Source organism: Doryrhamphus excisus, linkage group LG23 (genome assembly GCF_037039965.1).
Source record: "Doryrhamphus excisus strain RoL-2023G ecotype Guam linkage group LG23, RoL_Dexc_Guam_v1.1, whole genome shotgun sequence".
Lineage (NCBI taxonomy): Eukaryota > Metazoa > Chordata > Actinopteri > Syngnathiformes > Syngnathidae > Doryrhamphus > Doryrhamphus excisus.
The window spans coordinates 8,870,256-8,892,123 of record NC_136379.1 but is presented as its reverse complement, the minus strand read 5'-3'; the positions used below and the strand labels follow the sequence as shown (position 1 = coordinate 8,892,123).

At 41.1% G+C, this 21,868-nt stretch overlaps 1 long non-coding RNA gene across 1 annotated transcript in view; it reads right to left on the bottom strand.

Annotated features, from left to right (window-relative positions):
• Positions 1-1,179: 1,179 nt before the first annotated feature.
• Positions 1,180-21,868, bottom strand: part of LOC144894901 (uncharacterized) — a 93,710-nt gene continuing 73,021 nt past the window's right edge. The window contains exon 3 of the long non-coding RNA XR_013625440.1: positions 1,180-1,564. This is a non-coding gene — a long non-coding RNA (uncharacterized LOC144894901). The remainder of the gene's footprint in view (positions 1,565-21,868) is intronic.

Genomic DNA, 21,868 nt, shown 5'->3' with positions numbered 1-21,868 from the left:
TCGCTAATTAACCTAGCATGTTTTTGGAATGTGGGAGGAAAACCGGAGTACCCGGAAAAAACCCACGCATGCACGGGGAGAACAATTAAAAAATAAAAATAAAAATAAAAATAAAAATAAAAATAAAAATAAAAATAAAAATAAAAATAAAAATAAAAATAAAACATTATATATAAAATATATATACAATTATTTAATAATTATATAAAATAATAATTTGTAAGACTGACAAGTAACTAATTGGAGGAGCAAATAATTCAGATACTAAATGAAGAAAAAAAATTGGGGTGAAAGTTCAAATATAGGAATAAAATATTACAAAGCTTAAATAAGAAGAAAAGCTGAAATATGTACTCGGAGAACTAGTACTCCACACAGAGATGGCTGAGTATGGGATTGAACTCGAGTCTCCTGGCTGTGAGGTCTGCGGGCTAACCACTCGGTCACCGTGCAGCTGAGTTAAAATTCTTAATAATAATAAATCCTCAAATATTTTTATATATCGAAGTACTTTAATAACTCAAGGAAAGGTTTGGACACCCCTGCTTTAAAGAGTAATATCCAAAATATGTAATAAAGACATATACATATTTCATAGGCTTTTAGCCAGCTTGTTTAAACCTGATCATGGTGTGATGTGTCAAACATCAAGAGGGAGATCTCCGTCAGCGTTATCAATCCCAACACATCAGCCAGTCTTTGAACACATCACGGTGAGACCCCACCGGGGGGAAAATGCTAATTCTGCTAATTACCAAACATAGATGTTATCCAGCGTGTGATGTGAACCGCAAATGGACACAGATGGAGATGACATTTTGCTACCGATAATTGTCTTTTACAGAGGGTGGGGGGGCGGCGGTAGCAGGGGGGGGGGCTTGCATTGTGGAGAACACTTTGAAGCTTCCAGCCTGTTGTGCGTCTCTTCCATAAAAATCCATTAGCTTCCCGCACCATTACAAAGCAGAGTGCCTGCTAAAAGAATCCGCCGCTGCGCCGCATTGACCCCGCACAACTCTGAGAGCGTGGAGGGTCTCGGCTGAGGGCCGTAATTACACCAGAAGCTTTAAATAACTGCTGCTTTTATATAGGTACCATTTGATAATGTGTCTGCACACAAAATACACCAAGATTACGCTCTTATATATGCTTTATTTTATTTGTATTTTTTTGCACAGACTTCTTAAACCTTTAATAAAAGTGAATCTTGTCATTCATAATTAATATCACCTCCATTGTTGTTTTGTACCTAGCATTCCATACCTTCTTCTGTGTCCTATATATTTTAATTAACATTCCTAGCAACAGGAAGGCAGCATAACAACTAAAGGCATCATTATTATAAATGACATTATTAAAACAATAGCATGTAAAGATAAAGAAATAGGTATGAAAGCAGAAACAGCACAATTAAATGTAAAACAAACAAACAGTACACAAAATAGGAAAACAGTTGATTGTACTCACTGAAGCCATCCTCCTTTTAAGTGTCTGGTGACTCTTTTTGAATGCGCAGTAACGCCGATTTGTTGTAATTCTGGTGACAACTTTGATGAGATTCCGCCTGTGAAGAAGATTATTATCATTATGAACATTTAAAGGCATTTTAGATCGTGCTGTTAGAGAAAAGTTAGCTCCTACAGAAGCGTCAGCCGGCGAAATTAGAGATGACGTCATCAAACTGCGTCTTTCCGGGTCTGAACGGGAAATCTGATTGGTTGCTGCGTCTGTCTGTCAAGTTTGTTGCGATCTGTTTGAAACTTCAACCGGACTTCAATGACACTTACCTGGCAACAAAGAGAGATGGTTTCTGATTGGATAGAAGCCCTCACGTGATTAAGTGAAACGAAGTAAACTGTACGCGTTAGTATTTGTGGAAAATTGTTTACTGGTAATCCCAAATGAATATATGTAATTTAGTGACTTTTATCGAGTTTATGCAACTTTATTATTATATTTTTATTGAATTGTAAAATAAAATACTCCCTTCAGCCGGACTTCAATGACGCTTACCTGGCAACAAAGAGAGCTGGATTCTGATTGGATAGAAGCCCTCACGTGATTATGTGAAAATACGGAAACTGCGTGCTTTAGTATTGTTTACTAACTGTTTACTGGTAATCCCTAATGAATATATGTAATTTGCAACTTGCAACTTTATTATTATATTTTTATTGAATTGTAAAATAAAATACTCCCTTCAAACAAGCAACAAGCAACCAGAGAATGACAAAGCATGAGTAACTGATAAAAACGTCAAACATTTTTGTAAAAATCACAATTAACTAACCGCTAGGTATGCTAAGTGAATATTTTTGTTTTGTACATCGCGTGTTTGTGTGAAGGTAAGTCGTCTGTAAAGTCGATAAAAAGGCGACACATCCAGAATGTTCCGTCAGGCTCCATGTAAACATCACATATGTCTTCTATATGATGGAGAGAGGACCCGCCCCTTCCTGTGTCATGGCTGCCGTGTCAAACAGAAGCCGTGACCCCAGCCTGAAGACACGGTGCGTCTCTCCAGGACGGAAGCTCTGTGATTGGTGGACGGCCAACGACAACACAGCGGCGGCGTCCTCGCGGCTGATCAATGCCGCCATTACACGGCGTGTGACCTCGATGGGGGGCATTGAGTTGACGCTTTATGCCACTGTCCATCAACGCTGAAAGCTGAAGGGTCCCTGTCTCTGGTTAAGTCTGCCCCCCACCCTCCACTTCCTGCCTACAAGGGCCCCTGAGCGCAAGGTCACCAGGCGGGTGCCATGCGGGCGGCGACCTTGGCGGGATGGGATATAATATGAATACAATCATGCTGAGTGGCGAAATAATGGCGCCGTAAATTCAATAAACAACCTGACGGACCTGACATCACCTTCCTTCCATGACACCCTTTTTTTTTTTTTGTCAGGACAAAGTAATGCCGCCCTCCCCAGAGAGGCCCTGAAAAGACTCCACTTCGCCCGACTAAATGTCAAGGCACCCAAGCGTGGAAAAATGAAAATGGAAGCGCGGCGAAGGCGCCACTTAGCCGGGGGGATGAGGACAGCACCACCTGCTACAGTGTGTAGCGTCCCGACCCGCACTCCTGTTGCCACGACGATGTTTTACAGACCACGAGGGACAACGCGGGGGGGGGGGGGGGGGTGGACAGTGTCCACACGGGGTGGGTCGAGAAAGCACCGCCAACTTCATGAAGTCCCAACCAACAGTGAAGCTGCTGACAAACCACCAGATGCCATGTTGGAGTTGGAATAGCTGCGTCCCATTACGTCTTGTTTTAGCTATTTTGATATCTTTAGAATGCACAGAATAGAGAAAGACATGTCTACGGGTCTCACATTAGGATTGTGGATGATGGACAAAATGCCCCCCAAAAGTGAAGTGCACCTTTCCTTAAAAGCAGGGGTGGGAAAACTTTTTGACTGGCAGGCCGCATTGATTTAACAAAATTGACGGGGGGGCGGGGGGGGCAGACGCCATATTTTACACATAACAGTCCAAATGGAATTATGGAATGTGTTATATAAGTGCGTTATAAATTTAGAATAATTATAGATATATTTTATTTTATATTATTATATTATTTTATTTTATTTTATATTATTATATTATTTTATTTTATATTATTATATTATTTTATTTTATATTAACATTATTTTTATATTATTGTTATTTATTTGTATTATTATTATTATTATTATTCATTCATTTTCTACTGCTTATCCTCAGGAGGGTTGCAGTGGGTGCTGGAGCCTATCCCAGCTGTCTTCAGGTGAGAGGCCGGTACACACTGGACTGGCCAATCACAGTATTATTATGATTATGATGATGATTATTATTATTATTCATTCATTTTCTACGGCTTATCCTCATGAGGGTCGCAGGGGGTGCTGGAGCCTATCCCAGCTGTCTTCGGGTAATAATGAAATTGCAGCTACTTAAACCATGAAAATGTTGGCTTAAGCCATGATGCCAAGTTGTATGTTGAATTTAAATGAAATACTTTGGAAAGAACAGGCGGGCCGTATTCAAACACCTAGCGTACCAGATGTGGCCCCCGGGCCGTAGTTTGCCCACCCCTGCTTTAAAGTCTTTAAAAAGCCAATCAGGGTCTTTCATACTCAAGTTTGATTCGCGTCCCGTTGTCTCGTCCTCTGGCAGATGAGGGGGCGGGGCGTTCTTCAGTGAGCCATAAACATCTCGCCAGTCGCTCTCCGAGCTATTGAGCTGTGATGGACGGCGTCCGGTATGAAGGTAAGGATGCTGCGGCGCCCTCAAAGGACACTTCTTGTGTGATTACATTTACATTTAAAAGGCTCAATTTGCACTTATCGTCTTGTGACCCCAACTGGACCTCCACCCACCCCCCAGCCCACGCCCCCACCCCATCTCCAGCACACATTATAGTGAATGCCACGTGGGCTTAGTGGGGGCTCATCACAGGTATGCAAACGCTATCAGCCTGTATCAGTTGTTACATGTTTCTGCTGTCAACTAGCCTTCAAAACGTGTTGCTCAAAGCAGAGGTAACATATTCCATTCCTAACATTTTTCATTTTTTTCCTACTCTGATGAAAGTTTGTGAAATCTAAATGCATTTCAACAGTGGTTGCGTGTCAACATACACTTGGCCACGCTTTTATGGCCTTGCCTTTTTCATTTTGAAAACTCTTATTTTGAAAGGAGTGTCATCAAAGTCTTTAGTGATATAAAAGAGGTTTTTTATTAAGTTATCCCGGTGACATTACAAAACTAACGGGTCCTTCTGATCCTGAGCAGATGAGTAAAATTATCCCAGGTCCTTTAGAAGTGCAAGAAGGATAAAAAAAAGGGGGGGGGGCACTTGAAAGTGTCTTTGTTTTCCAAAGAAAAACACATTTTCATGCATTTCACAAAAAATAAAAAAAACTAAAAATAATAAAAAACTATAAATAAATAAAATAAAAAAAATAAAAGTATATTAGGAAAGCAGGAAGTGAACAAATGTAACAGTTACTGATTGTAAAAGTACCAGATGGAGGGGTAGGATTTAATAAGCTTTGCTTCTTCCTACTCCTTTTGGACGTGTGGAACTGGGAACTGATTATGGGATGCACTCAATTGTAATCTGATGCATGTTCAAATAAAATAAAACCATTACCAATGAAAATGAATATATGAATTATGAAATATGAAAAATATGAAAATTAATTATAAGGCTAATAAATTATTAATAAACCCATTTATAAATCTAAACTAAAACTAAAATCTCTTACCATGCTGTTAACTACTCAAGCAGCACAAACCGGGTCTAACAAGGACACAAAAACGCTGCACAAATATCTGAGAGTGTGTAGTTTAAGACAAAGACGCCTCACAGGTCGTCAAATAGGCTGCGGGCTGCACTTTGGACACCCTAATGTCTTCGCTTTGACTGCTTCGTGTTTCTTTACAAGTCAGATAAAGACAGGAAGTAATAAAGCAACATCAAATCAACTGTGGAAGAGATGAAAAAACATCAACAACGTGTCCTTGTGATTGTGACGGCTTCCGCGTGTTGACGGCAGTCACAATGAAGCTAAATTCATTAAGGAATAAATTGAAACCACAAAAAAAAAAATATGTGATTATCTTTGACTTTGGAACGACCTTCATAAGAGCTGGCTCATCGTCAAAATATATCACTTTGAATCTTTGACGCAGTAAAAAGCAATAAATGTTTGTAGGATGGCGAGCTCAGCTGGCGTTCGTTTCAGCGTCGGTTTTGACATGAGGCACATATGTTAGTGTGTATCCGTGACCTGGGGGGGGGGGGGGGGGGTTATACTGCAATCATCCTCATGACTTCCCGTGTAGGCCCGCGGCCCACCACTAGATAATATACCCCCCCTCCACACCTCCACCCCCCCCCCTCTTGGTCCAGACTTGTCAGAGCAGATTCTCATCAAATTACCGCTGTCCTGCATGGGGGTAATTGCTTGCCAAAGCCATTCCACTGATGCAGATTTAAGGGCTCGCCTGTGATGGAGATGATGCCAAATTGACTTTGAGATTGTGAGATGTCCCATCATGGTGGACCTCGCCTCTTAAGAAGAAGAAATGAAATAAGCGTTTGTGCTCAGAATGCTGATTGGCCGCCGAGTTGGCCTCTCACCAAGGAGACAGTCGCTGATGTCACAAAGCCTCCTCGTCTTTACGTGCTTTAGTAGCCGTTTGTTGGGCGGGGCTAATGACCGTGCTCCGCCACGGCTCGCTCGTGATAATGAGCGGGAAACGTTGTCCTTCTCTAGCACAGACATCGCTGATGTTGATGTCACCTGACGGCTCTGAACAGTTGGTAAACATGCGAGACCTCAGCAGGCGGTGGTGCACGGTTAGGAATGGAATATTTTCCTTGTGCTTTCAACAAGACCTGTTGAAGGTTTGCTGATAGAAACGATGTATGGGATATTTTCCCTCTGCTTTGAACAAAGTTGATAGCAGAGGGAACATATTCCATGCCAAAAGTAATGTTGAATTACTATGCCTTTATGTCTAAATCAAACATTTGGATGTGGCCTCAGCTGCCATTGTTCACTACGGACACAACAAAGCATGTTGGATGCTGATAGCAGAGGGAACATATTCCATGCCAACAGTAATGTCGCATTACTATGCCCTTATGTCTATATCAACCACCTGGATGCGGCATTAGCTGCCATTGTTCACTACGGACACAACAAAGCATGTTGGATGTTGATAGCAGAGGGAACATATTCCATGCCAACAGTAATGTCACATCACTATGCCCTCATGTCTATATTGACCATCTGGATGCGGCCTTAGCTGCCATTGTTCACTACGAACACATATAAATAGCGAGTTGGATGTTGATAGCAGAGGGAACATATTCCATCCCAACAGTAATGTCACGTTACTATGCCCTCATGTCTATTTCGGCCATGTGGATGTGGCCTCAGAAAGAGTTGTGGTTGTGCACTCTGGGGACATGCGAGACCTCAGCAGGGGGTGCACGGTTAGGAATGGAATATTTTCCCTGTGCTTTGATCAAGACGTGTTGAAGGTTTGCTGATAGAAATGAAGTACAAGGGTATGGGATATTTTCCCTCTGTTTTGAAAAAAAAACATGTTGGATGTTGATAGCAGAGGGAACATATTCCATGCCAACAATAATGTCGTGTTATTATGCCCTCATGTCTAAACAACAATCTGGATGTGGCCTCAGCTGCCATTATTCACTACTGACACACAAATAGTGAGTCCAAAAGAGTTGTGGTTGTGCACTCTGGGGACATGCGAGACCTCAGCAGGGGGTGCACGGTTAGGAATGGAATATGTTCCCTGTGCTTTGAACAAGACGTGTCAAAGGCTTGCTGATAGAAATGAGGTATAAGGAATGGGATATTTTCCCTCTGTTTTGAAAAAAAAACATGTTGGATGTTGATAGCTGAGGGAACATATTCCATGCCAAAAGTAATGTCGCGTTACGATGCCCTCATGTCTATATCAACCATCTGGATGCAGCCTCAGCTGCCATTGTTCACTACGGACACACAAATAGTATGTATTATTTAGTATATTTAGTAATATTTAGTGGTATTTAGTATGTACTGACCTACATTCGAATGCTTCTAGCATCCTGAGTGTACAAAATGTATCAAAGTTAATTTTTATGTATGCAACACCCTATTGCAAAAAAGTTTTGGACAGCTCTGGAAAGAACTCTGAATAAAAGTCAAGAACCCCAGCGACATAAAGTACGAACATAAAAATAATTGAGTTAAACAACAAAAGACGGCAGCCAAACAAAGTCAGAAAATAGCAAAAAATAGATTCCGACAATAGATTGCCGACTGAAGAACATACTCGTGTTCCTGTTTCCTGGAAAAAAAAAAAAAAAAACCTCCAATATCAGAAGCGGATTCGTTGAAATGAAACCCATGTTTGCTCCGACAGAAAGGAGATGAGCTCGGTAACCTCGGTCAAACTTCCCACAAGGCTGCCGTGCCGACGTTTGAAAGGCTAATAAAATATTTTGTCCTCCCGCTGGCCCTGCCTTCCGTGCCTTTGTCACCTCACTTCCTGCTCCTTCACGGCAAACGCTCACCGAACGCCACGGTGGGACTTAACAAGCCCGCCAAATAATTAAAATTCAAGCAAATGATGAAAGACTTGCAGCAAAGTGTCCTTGAAGGGTCGACGGGGCTCGGGAAGAAGAGAAAAGGTTTTTTTTTTTCCTCATCACAGAGAATAATGTTAAGCCGCTGCTCCCGGCTTAAGGGCCTCTTAAATTGGAAAGGCACCGGCCTATAGAGACATGTACCTGTCAAACACGCCCCCCCCCCTGCTCCCGTCCCCGCCGCTCTCACGCACGCCGTTGTCATGTTCAACTCTCGGATGAAATTCCGCTCAGACGCCAGATGATGGTCGGGGTTTGCCTGCTGGCGGTGGCTTTTAGAGCTGCGAGGAACACCGGTCTCATCGCCTGCAGGAGGCGGAACCGGAGCCGGCAAGATGCCGGAGCCGCCAAGACGCCGGAGCCGCCAAGATGGAGGCAGATAGAGAATCGTTAAATCGTCATTCATTCATTCATTTTCTACCGCTTTTTCCTCACGAGGGTCGCGGGGGTGCCGGAGCCTATCCCAGCTGTCTTCGGGCGAGAGGCGGGGTACACCCTGGACTGGTGGCCAGCCAATCACAGGGCACATATAGACAAACAACCATTCACACTCACATTCATACCTATGGACAATTTGGAGTCACCAATTAACCTAGCATGTTTTTGGAATGTGGGAGGAAACCGGAGTACCCGGGAAAAACCCACGCGTGCACGGGGAGAACATGCAAACTCCACACAGAGATGCCCGAGGGTGGAATTGAACCCTGGTCTCCTAGCTGTGAGGTCTGCGCACTAACCACTAGACCGCCGTGCCGCCCATCGTTAAATCGAATCGTCAATTTTTTTTTTTTGTCTGGTTGTCTGGTTTTTGACTGGTTCTAGATTTAGGCTTACACAGTGGTGCGCACACACCGGTTTGAGAAGGTGCACTCTGGCGGCAAGCCTCTCGTGAGGATTACACAGTAAATGCATGACGAATTAAACAATTCATCGCTTCTTTTAATGTGTGTCGCACAGGAATTCGGAGCAGAGTTACGTTGCATACCAACAAAAATAAATGCGGCTTATTCCCGACCTTGGAAGACGTTTGCCCGGGATCTTGTTTAAACGTGTGATAAAGGAGAGCGATAAAAGCGTATTTGTGTAAAGTCGGGATAAGGACAAAAACAAAGGTTGAACTTTGGTGTCCAGTCAGGAAATCCCAGTGTTGACATAACGTCCAACCAGGAGCGTCCAGCTGTTTTTCCAGTAAAGGGAAAACAAGAGCACCTGAGCTTGTATTGCAGGTTTCCATGACAACGAGCTGTTGGTTATTTACCTTTTGTTGGCTTCCTCCTGCCTTTTGTTTTTAGCGACTTCCTGTTTTACCGTTCGTCAAGAACCTGCAGCAGGTGGAACGGCACCTTCAAATTCGGACGTTTGTTATCTTTGGAGCACAGAGGCTGACAAAAGCGCAGCAGGTCGGCCTCGGCTGTGTGTGTGTGAGGATGTGTGTGTGTGTGTGTGTGTGTGTGAGTCCTGCCTGCATGCTCACAAATGATAAGTCGGTGCCGGAGCAAAATAAAAACATCAAACGTGGAGTCAAAGCAGCCCAAAGGAGGATTGTTCTGGAAATAACCTCAAAGCGACTCCGGAGCGCTGCCGCACTGCCCCGCCCACCCTGACCGCCCACTCCAAGTGGGTCAGCGAGGTTGGCGCAAACTAATAGCACATCATTTTTAATTGCCCCTGCATGCAACTCCCTGACTGATGCCATCAGCGCTAATTAGTCAGCGACAGCATTATCAAGTTGCGGTCCTGTTGGCCGGCCGCTCCTTAACTCTGCTGCCAAATTGAACTTCTGTCAACTAACGAGCATGCGGAGGCGCCAATTAAAGAAGCCGGGGGTTTGCTCGTGCTACTTCAGCGAGGAACCATGTGAACGCTCGGCTCTGCTCTCCTCTCCTCCCACGTCCTCCTGGTGACATCTGGAAACTTCTTTGGACTCATTTTTTGGGAAATATCTCGTAAACAGGGTAGCACGTTCAGGAGAGTTTGCATGTTTTTCTTCAGGTACAAAAACTGGACTCTAAATTGTCCGTAGGTGTGAATATAAATCGGGACGGCCTTTATTCAGGGAGATCAAGGAGGTGGATGAAGAAAAAACTCCAAATGTGGCTTCTAAGCGGGAGTGCAGGAAGAAAACCTTGGCAACATAGCACAAATAAGCACACTTTCCAAAGTAAGAACTATAAGAGTACTTATGTTATTATATAAAAATGGATATCTTGTCAACAATATAGTGTGCACACTTCCAATTTGGAATCTCCATTGGAATTTTGGGCCTTTATTCGGGGAGAACAAGGAGGTGGATGAAGGAAAAACTCCAAATTGGGTTTCTAAGCGGGAGTGCAGGAAGAAAACCTTGGCAACATAGCACAAATAAGCATACTTTCCAAGGTAAGAACTATAAGAGTAATTATGTTATTATATAATGATGGATAAATTGTCAACATTATAATGTGCACACTTCTAGTCCGGAATCTCCATTGGAACATGTCTGCATGTGGTTCGGATCTTCTCAGACTAGGTCTGGATTTGAGTGAACGGTCTACGTAGCTGGGATACCCGTGACCCTGATTAAAGTGAGCACCATCGAAAATGGACGCAACCTCTTCTCCTCACTGACACCCAGGTAATTAATGAGATCACTTCCTGAAGCTCCACCCCTTTTCTTCTTCTGCGGTAGCTCCTTTCCTCACGGCGTTGCGTTATCATGACGGAGTGCACCACAGTGACCCAGCTACCGTGTTGGGGCTTTAAAAACTGCAGGAAAACACATGACTTCATCCATAAAATCATCCCCAGCTCGTCTCGGTCGCAGCCATTAGCTGTAATTCAGCTCTCAGCTTCCCATCACGCCACTCAGTAACTGCACTTCCTGCCTGGCGGCTCATGGCTAAAACAAACACTCCACGAAAAAATGTTCTGGAAGAGAGTGTGGCTGTCAGTGGGAAGCATAGTGCATGATGCATGTGGCTGGGAGGAGCGTGCACATAGCACACGGGGACTATAAATAATAAAGGGACAGCTTCAAATGTTGTCTTTTCCGCGGTAGTGCTTAATCAATGCTAACAGGAAGTGTCAAGGGACCACATCGCTCTGATGGAGAAGGATGAACATACAGCAACTAGCTTCAATCTTCTCTTTGGAGGCCACAACCACCCGTGGGAGAATAAGAAGATCTTACAACTTGTATTATTCACCTTTAAACTCATTTTTATTTGAGTTTTTATGATGGACACTAAAGCTCAAAAGTTTGGGATCACTTGCAAATTTCTTAGTTTTCCAAAGAAAAACACAATTTTCATGTATTTCACAAACAATATTTTCCAAAAATAAAAATCTAAACTAAAACTAAAATCTCTTACCATGCGGTTAACTATTCCCTTAAGAGAGCAGCACAAACTGGGTCTAACAAGGACACAAAAACGATGCACAACTGTGGAAGAAGACATATCTGAGAGTGTAGTTTTCTAAAGAAAAACAAATTTTCATGCATTTCACAAACAATTTTTTCGATTTCACAAACATTTTTATCCATTTCCCAACATTTTGTCAGTCCTGTCAGTCCTCTGCATCAATCTCCTGGTATGGCTGCTAATCCAAGTTCATCAATTTATAAGGGTAATAGATTATTAATAAACCCATTTAAAAATCTAAACTAAAATATTTTACCATGTTGTTAACTACTTCCTTCAGAGAGCAGCACAAACTGGGTCTAACAAGGACAAAAAAACGCCGCACAACTGTGTGAAAAACACATTTTCATGTATTTCACAAACAATTTTTTTCCATTTCCCAAACAATGGAAATGAATAAGATGATTTTCAAAGAAGGATGTACATTTTTGCATAGAGGCCTACTATCAACAACTGTCAGTCCTCTGCATCAATCTCCTGGTATGGCTGCTAATCCAACTTCATCATTTTATAAGGCTAATAGATTATTAATAAACCCATTTAAAAATATAAACTAAAACTTAACTACTCCCTTCAGAGAGCAGCACAAACTGGGTCTAACAAGGACAGAAAAACGCTGCACAAATATCTGAGAGTGTGTAGTTTAAGACAAAGATGCCTCACAGGTCGTCACCTGGCAGCTGCACTAAATAGTAGCCGTCAAACACCAGTGTCAGTATCAACAGTGAAGCGGCCACTTCAGGATGCTGGACTTCATGGCAGGAATTCCAAGAAAAAGCCATATCTCAGACTGCACAAAAAAATTCCCAAGTCATCCCAAACTTTGGAGCGGTAGTGTATGTATGCGTCAATACAAAGCCAATGCATGCATGAAGATCTTGCCTGCAAATGACCCGCCCTACTACCCACGTTTGAGACCTAAAAAAAGTTCTAACACCAAACGGGAATGTTAGGATTTGAACATTCGAGTTCGAGAACATTCAATAACAAGACCGCAAAGCTTTGGTCTGACTTGACATTCCATGTTGTGGTTACTGGGACAAGATTGTGCGTCTGTGATGTGCGCGCTCGTCGTCACGCCTTTCTGACTTTTAGTCATGTGATTCCTCCTGTGGCCTCTCTCCTCCTTCCCCCGCTCACTCGTTTGTTTGTTTATTTGTTTGCTAATTACAGACTTTCTTGACACCTGTGCCAACACCGCGGCGCGCACGTTCAACACACCGCTGCACACTGCCACATGCCCAACACACACACACATATACACACACATATACACACAGCCCCTTGTGTACAATTACTTCTTTACTATTTACCTCACACTCTCTGCTCACTGTTTCCAAAGGGTAACAGCTGAAAACAAACGTCAGATATACCTCCACTTTTTATGACTTTAGAGACTTTGAGGTGGACCCCATCGCCCCACCCCCTCGGGTGGCATGACCCTAACCTGCAGGTGTAGAGTCCGAACTTCAAAAGCTGTCAGAAAGTTGGCGATGGTGTCGCAATGAGGCGTTCCCGGAGGCGGCACCACCAGCAAGTTTGAAAACAGAAACCACTTAACCGCTCCTCTGATAGTGATTGGCGGCGATGGTGACTGTTGGAACCGCCCCATCGCCCCCCCCCCCCCAACGGGTCCTCCCACGGGTCCTCCCACGGGTCCTCCCACTTCTGAAGAACTCTCCTGGAACCGAGAGAGAGCGTTCCTTTGTTACTAAAGCGTCCAACGTCCTTCACCTGTGCGTTAGTTACGCTTTCTGCACAGCCATTAAAATACACAACACATTCCCTGAAGTGCGGACGCAATCCATCGGAACGCCGCACTCAAGGTTATGTGTGCAAATATTCGACATTCCGGCATCCATTTGTGAGATCATGTATTCTCTTCAGGGGTCACTGGGAGCTGGATTCCCACCCATCTGACAACATGGACTGGTCCCCAGACCAAAACCGAGCCTAGATAACTTTCATACCCATAGGTCCCATTCCATTTTTGGACTGGGGGGAGGATGTGGGAGGAAGTCCGAGTACCGGAAGAAAACCCAAGCACACATGGTCAGAACATACAAACTGATGAGATGTCCAACCGAGATTCGAACCCAGATCTTCCAGATCTCCTGACTGTATGTATAGTACGTCTATTCATTCGTTTTCTTTCACTTATCCGGGTCCGGGTAGCAGGGGCAGCAAGTCCAGACTTCCTGGTCTCGGTCCAGGCTTTCCCAGGCCAGCCAGAGATGGCCGAGGGTGGGATTGAACTCGGGTCTCCTAGCTGTGAGGTCTGTGCGCTAACCACTCGACCGCCATGCAGCCCCTCAATCCATCATTGTTATTATTATTATTAATTTTGTATATTAATATTAATAATATTATTAGTAATTAATATGTATTATTATTAATAATAAGTATAATAATTATAAAAATAATAATTATCATTATTATTATAATAATTATAAAAATAATAATTATAATAGCAATAGCAACTATTATTATTATTCAACCATTCTCAGAACATGCAAAAGCCACACAGAGATGGCCGAGGGTGGGATTGAACTCGGGTCTCCTAGCTGTGAGGTCTGTGCGCTAACCGTGCAGCCCCTCAATCCATCATTGTTATTATTATTATTAATTTGCATATTAATATTAATAATTTTAGTGATAATTAATATTTAGTAATAATAATAATAAGTATAATAATTATAAAAATAATAGATTTATTATTATTATAATAATTCTAAAAATACTAATATATTATAAATATTGTCAAAAATAATAATTATAATAGCAATAACAACTATCATTATTATTCAACCATTCCCAGAACATGCAAACTCCACACAGAGATGGCTGAGGTTGGTATTGAACTCAAGTCTCCTCGATGTGAGGTCTGTGCGCTAACCACTCAACCACCGTGCAGCCCGTCAATCCATCATTATTATTATTATTATTATGCCGTGCAGCCCCTCAATACATTATTATTTTTATTATTATTATTACGTCCACCCTTTCCTGAGTCTACCCTGAGTCTCCATCCCCAGTAAAGGCTGAAGGTGATGAGGACATCAGGATGACATCATCTTCTCCTCATGGTTAGGTACCAATTTCCTGCATGGTACACGTTAAAAGCGAGGGACAGGAAGTGTTTATGGCGTCCACTTGGCCAACTAATACAGTGCAGTCCAGTCGATGGCTAGTGATATCGTCGTGGGGGGTGGGGGGGCACAACAACCTGCATCATTAACATATAAAAAACAGGACCCCTGAGTCCCTTGTTAGGTACCTAAGCTCACCATGAAAACACCATTACAAGCACTACGTGGGTCTGCCAGGTCCACTTCCTGTCTCCTGTAAGTGTGCCAGGTCCACTTTAGGATGAGAGAAGGGTTGTTCACGCTTACAAGTATCGATCCAAGGTACGCGCACACACGGATACACACACAGGAAGTGTGTCTTTGGCTTATCCAGGATCTGGCGGCTGACAAAGGCGAGCTTGTTAAGGCGACGTACGGAAAGAAGCGGGCGTCACCGAGATGGAAGATGAACGTGAGACCGGATGACCTTCAGTGACAGTCGTAATTCTATCAGGAGTCAATCAGCTTCAGCAATTAGTCCTTCTTTGTGAGCGAGGGGGGGTCGGGGTGGGGGGGTGGGGGGCGGGGCAGGCGGCGTGGATCCTAAGCGGGGTCAATTAGAGAATATGGAGTCGCCGCTCCACTCTTGCGACTTTGTGCTGTCCATCACCAACGCCCCTCCCCCACCACCCCCCCCCACCCTCTTTAATCACATCATATAAATGTATCTCGCTCTCCATCCTTTCCTCTCTCATCCTCTTCCTCTCAGCCCCCAGCCCCCCCGGGCGATGTCGACCAGGTCACACAGACATTTGCTTTTAGTCGGGAAAAGCTTCCTGCGGTGGCCCCCGGGTTATCCAGTATGGAGTACTTCATTCGTCATACGCAACATAATTACTTAATTATTACTATTATTATTACTCTTATTATTAATGACTTAAGTTACGCTTAACACTTAAGTTATGGATCTCTTGTGTGCTCCTATGGATTACTACTGAGCAGGAACGTAACAGGACGTAACATCACGATTCAGTATGTGCAACCTTGGCGGGGGTGTCCAAAGTGCAGCCTGGGGGCCATTTGTGACAGAAACACAAAAATGAAAATTAGGCTGTTTTGTGCAACTATCATGGAAATAAAGTTGGAAAATTAAAAAAAAGGAAAAAAACTAAGAACGCTACATGGTTTACCCTCTGACCTGAGGTTATAATAATTTATAATAAATAATAATAATAACAATAACAATAATAATCATAATAATAATAATAGTTATTATTATTATTATTTTTCTTATTTCTTTGGTATTTTTTCCAACTTTATTTCCATGATAGTTGGTTATGGATACCTATTAAATAAGCATCGGTTATTATAATAACAACAACAACAACAATAATAATAATAGATATTATTATTATTTTTCTTATTTCTTTGGTATTTTTTCCAACTTTATTTCCATGATAGTTGGTTTTGGATACCTATTAAATAAGCATCGGTTATTATAATAACAACAACAACAACAATAATAATAATAATAATAGATATTATTATTATTTTTCTTATTTCTTTGGTATTTTTTTCCAACTTTATTTCCATGATAGTTGGTTATGGATACCTATTAAATAAGCATCGGTTATTATAATAACAACAACAACAACAACAACAACAATAATAATAGTTATTATTATTATTATTTTTCTTATTTCTTTTGTATTTTTTTCCAAATTCATTTCCATGATAGTTGGCTATGAATACCTATTAAATAAGCATCGGTTATAATAATAACATCAACAACAATAATAATAATAATAATAGTTATTATTATTATTATTATTTTTCAGATTTCTTTGGTATTTTTATCCAACTTTATTTCCATGATAGTTGGTTATGGATACCTATTAAATAAGCATCGGTTTGATCTTTGTAGACGGTTCCTGTGTTGGAAAAGCGGTGGTACAGTACAGTACAGTACAGTACATACTGGAGGTATACTACATACCTAATGAAGTGGTTTTGGCCTTGAGTACATTAGTGCCCCCAGTGGTCCATTAGAGCACCTGTGTGGCGTTCAAGAGCAGCAGGTGGGAGTTTTACATTTGCAGAAAGCCAATATGAGCGCTACATGATTTAACCTCTGACCCCTGCCGGACGCCTACGGCGTGTGAGCAGATTCCACGTGACGTTCCGAGGCCCGGAAAAAACCTCCACGCCACCCTCCAATTAATTTCCCGCAGAAAACGGGAGCGCTTGAAATATTTATTTTTCTCCGTTTGCCAAAAAGCTTTTTCTTCTGTATTTCTTTGTCGCTTCCTGTTTCCCGCCGGCGCTTAATTGCACGGAGCTCCTTTGTGATTTCCTCTACAAGGCCGCCGCCGCCGCCGCCGCGGACCCGCCCGCTGCCGCGCTTGTCCGTTAAATATTCCATGAGCACCAAGTAAGCATTGTTGTTCTTTTTCCCATCAAGTATTCATAGCGTCTAAGTGCGGGGCGCCGCGGGAAACGAGTGCGGGAGAAAGACCCAGCTTTCCGCGTTGTGGAGAGGAGGAAGTGGAAGCGAAGCGCGGCGGCGTTCAAGCTAACCACTTGATTGGCTCCTGGAAATGAGATTCCCCATCAAAGACGAAAAAGAGGAATCATCTTCACAAACTTTGCGGAATCTCACAAAACCTTCAAAGATTTATTTTTTTTTTCGTCTTTTCCAAGTTTTGAAAAACGAGAACACGCAAGCGAGACTTTTGGGGGGGATTGGTCGTAAATGATGCACGAGGCCATTAAGATATTTGCCGTTGCTGAAATAATGCGGCTTTTAAAACGCTCCACCAGAGCGAACACGGACAAATAAATAAATATAATAACGTCTCAGCGATGCCTTTCATTGCAAATTCATCAACACCAGACTTTTTTATGAAACGGCTCATATTTTTCTTCATCTGGGCTTTCAGCAGGATTTCAGCATCAGGGATTTTATAAGGATGTTTACATCTACCCGGAATTCCGTGTGACCCGCATTTTATACAGTCAAGTTAATAGCGATTCACTTCAAACATTTCCAAGCTTTTCCAGAATAAAACCACAATCCAGGGGAACAATATCTAGAACAGTGATTCCCGCCGTGTGGGTCGCCGTGGTATTTTTGCAAATATTATTTACAAAAAAAATTGTAAAATATTTATTGCACTATTAAAAAAATATTTATAGGCCTAAGTAATAACCTATTGAGTGTTATTGACCTGTCACAATATTTTAGGAACCTTATACAGTTTATGATTGGAACGTAGCTCTCTGGTCATAATAATAATAATAATAATAATAATAATAATAATAATAATAATAATAATAATAATAATAATAATAATAATTTCACTACTGTGTTTTTGTGCAATGACAATAAAGGGAGTCTAAGTCTAAGTTCTAAAAAAAAATAATAATACAATTATTAATATTGACTATTGTATTTTAATATTATTAATGTTATAATAATGATGATGATGATGATTGTGATGATAATAATGATTATTATTATTATTATCAGGTTGGAGAAAAAGACAATTTAAGAAGAAAGTTGAAATAAAAAAAAACAAAATAATGTAGTAATATGAGGAACATTTTTGGAAAAATCAGGTTATAGAAAAAAGATAATTTAAGAAGAAAGTTGACATTTTTTGAAAAAAAAAGAACATAATGATGTAGTAATATTATGAGGAATAATTTCTGGATAATCAGGTTGTAGAAAAAAGACAATTTAAAAAGAAAGTAAAAATATTTGAAAAACACATAGTAATATTATGAAGAATATTTTTTGGAAAATTAGATTCTAGAAAAAAGATAATTTAAGCAGAAAGTTGACATTTTTGGAAAAAAAAAATATATAATGATGTAGTAATATTATGAGGAATAATTTTTGAAAATCAGGTTGTAGAAAAAAGACAATTTAAGAAGAATGTTGAAATTTTTGAAAAAAAAATATAATGATGTAGTAATATGAGGAATATTTTTTGGGAAAATCAGGTTGTAGAAAAAACACAATTTAAGAAGAAAGTTGAAATTTTTGAAAAAAAATATATAATGATGTAGTAATATGAGGAATATTTTTTGGGAAAATCAGGTTGTAGAAAAAAGACAATTTAAGAAGAAAGTTGAAATTTTTGAAAAAAAATCTGAAAAAATAAAAAAAAGATCTGAGATAACTAAACATAAACAACATCTTAGCATATCAACAGTACGTGTTGCTTTACAAAAAGTTCATTCATTCTTCATTTTTCACTACTTGGCCTTCACTGGAGACACATTGGTACACCCCTTCCCTTGGAGCGAGTACTCATACTACATATATAAATATATATTTCCTTATTGGGCCAACAAGTAGTCCATCAAATATGGAACATGTTGGCCATGTTGCTGATGATATTTTTGTTTTAATAGAAGTGCAGAAACCGAAACCAATGCAACATTTCTCTGGCACTACGCACACACACACACACACACACACACACACACACACACACACACGGCTAATAAGTCAAAGTGGAGGCGAGCAGACGGTGCATGAATACCAAATGCGGCCTAATTGATGAGCTAATTTATGCAATAAGAAGTATTTTTTTAAACCGTGGTTATTTATTGGCCGCATGTTTTTACGGGACTGGGCTGATTCATGGCCGCGCCCGTCGGGTCAGATTCCGCTGGAGTGAAACGACGGCAGCGTTTTTGTGCGTATGTTTCCCTCAGAAGACGTGCTGATGCTCCGTCATTCCCGGGAGCGCCGACGGTCCTCTGTTTTATATTTGTTGTTTGGGTTCAGGTCATACAAACATGTTGCTGAGCAGCTTTTTAAAAAAAGTTATGAAAAAGTCTGCTAAGCTGCCATGTTGGGAGTCGCCTGCCAGCCGAGTCAAAACATTCCAGGAATTATGGATGAGAGAATTAACTGCAGCTGGGATGGAGACGAAAAACCGGGAAGGAATTTGTTTAACCTTCTTACAAGAGAACACGCAACTTGAAAAAAAATGATAGAAATCTTCTCCAACTCCGGAGCAAAGGCTGCTGGGTAAAAAAAAAAAAAAAAAAAAGAGCAAATGCATAAGTCTTGTAGGTGCATTAAAGATGCAGCGACACGAGCATGTGACGGCACGGCACCGCAGGATGCGGACACGGACCCGACACGGCAGACGTGGGATTCGTCCCGCCGGGACTCCGGCGTAAGCAGCAGAACCGCAACAATGACAAAGAAGCGTTGGTGTGCAGATCCTAGCAGATCCTGATCCTGGCTCGTGGACTATAGTAGATCCCCACCGACAGGCTAGTGGTCCAGATTGGGAAGATTGGGTGGAATTTGCAGGACAGAACCAAACATTGGGGGCATTGAAGGGTGGAAGAAAGTTTTATTCTGTCCTGATGGGAGCGTTGGGGGGGGGGGGGCGTGGTTACGTTCAATGATGATAATTTATTGTTTATTGTTTATTACAGATCCCCATTAGTCCTCACTGCAGTGAAGACTATTCTTGCTGGGGTCCACAAAATTACATTTCAAACTTCAAACATAATACGATAAAAACAGTCATTATAATTAAATAAAACTAAATCTAAACAAAAATAATCTGAGATGTAATGGAATATTATATACCATTACATCTCAGATTATTTTTAAAATTAAAACTTATTTTTAAATAATTAATAATAAAAATAATAATAATTATATATATATACACATCTCAGATTATTTTTGTTTAGATTTAGTTATATTTAATTGTAATTTTTTAAAAATAGAAAAAAGATAATTTCAGAAGAAAGTTGAAATTTTTCCCCAAAAAATATACAATGATGTAGTAATATTATGAGGAATAATTTTTTGAAAATTAGATTGTAGAAAAAAGATAATTAAAGAAGAAAGTTGAAATTTTTGTAAAAAATATCTAATGATGTAGTAATATTATGAGGAATAATTTGTGGAAAATTAGGTTGTAGAAAAAAGATAATTTAAGAAGAAAGTTGAAATTTTTGAAAAATAATATAATGATATAGTAATATGAGGAATAATTTTTGGAAAATCAGGTTGTAGAAAAAATACAATTTCAGAAGGAAGTTGAAATTTTTGAAAAAATATATAATGATGTAGTAATATGAGGAATATTTTTTGGAAAATTAGGTTGTCAAAAAAAGATAATTTAAGAAGAAAGTTGAAATTTTCAAAAAAAAAAAATACAATAATGTAGTAATATGAGGAATAATTTTTTGAAAATCAGGTTGTCCCGTGTCAACAAAACCATCATCCATCACTGACTTGTAGTGGCTGTCAATCAATCACGGACACGCCTATTTTTATTAATCGGCAATTAAACACGTCCCTCCCTGTAACTGTCAATCACACACAGGCAACGCCCCTTCTGTGGCTTTTCGAACAATCCATCAAGATGTCTGGGACGGTCAGTCAATCTAAGTTATAGCGGCTGTCAATCAAACGCGCACAGACAACTCATTGAAATGTCCACCAATGTCAATCAATCAGGGACACGCCCTTCATGTGCTGTCAATCAAAGAGCGACACCTCCTGATCACACGCGGTCCACGCCTCCTTGTGGTCGCCATCCGGTTTAACGAGAACCCGCTCACTCATTTGCTAATGGCCTCACTTCCTGTGGGCCATTAGACGGGCGTGACGAGCACGGCGCTAATGGCGTATGAAAAAGGAAGAGAGAGAGAGAGACGACGCTCGCACGAGACAAAAACATGGCGCCGTGTCACGCTTAACCTGAGCGGCGCAGCTGCCATTCGTTCAGCCGTGTCAGCCGAGATGACACCGGGTTTTGTGTCGGACACGCTCGGGCTTGTTTGTGCCGCTTTTCTGGATGAGGCCGACTCTAAATCACCGGAACAGCCAGATCTGTGCGGTATTGATTTAGCCGAGCGTTCCCGACGTCATCCCTGCAGCTCATCAGCAGTAAACAACACCACACACACACACACACACACACACACACACACACACACACACACACGGTCTTGCTGTTGGAAGCTTTTATTAAGAAAGACACAAGGGTTTTAAGAGGTTCCGTATCAGGGCAGAACGTCTTATAATTCATTATCGTCACTTGGCAGCTCATTAACGACACTTCAATTAGAAATAAACAAACAGTCCGCCGTCATAAATACTTCCTTCAAGTTCAAACCGACTGTCAAGCAAACACTTATTTGTTTTTCTATTTCTGTTTTCGACGAAAGAAAGATGATTAGAAAGACTAATGGAG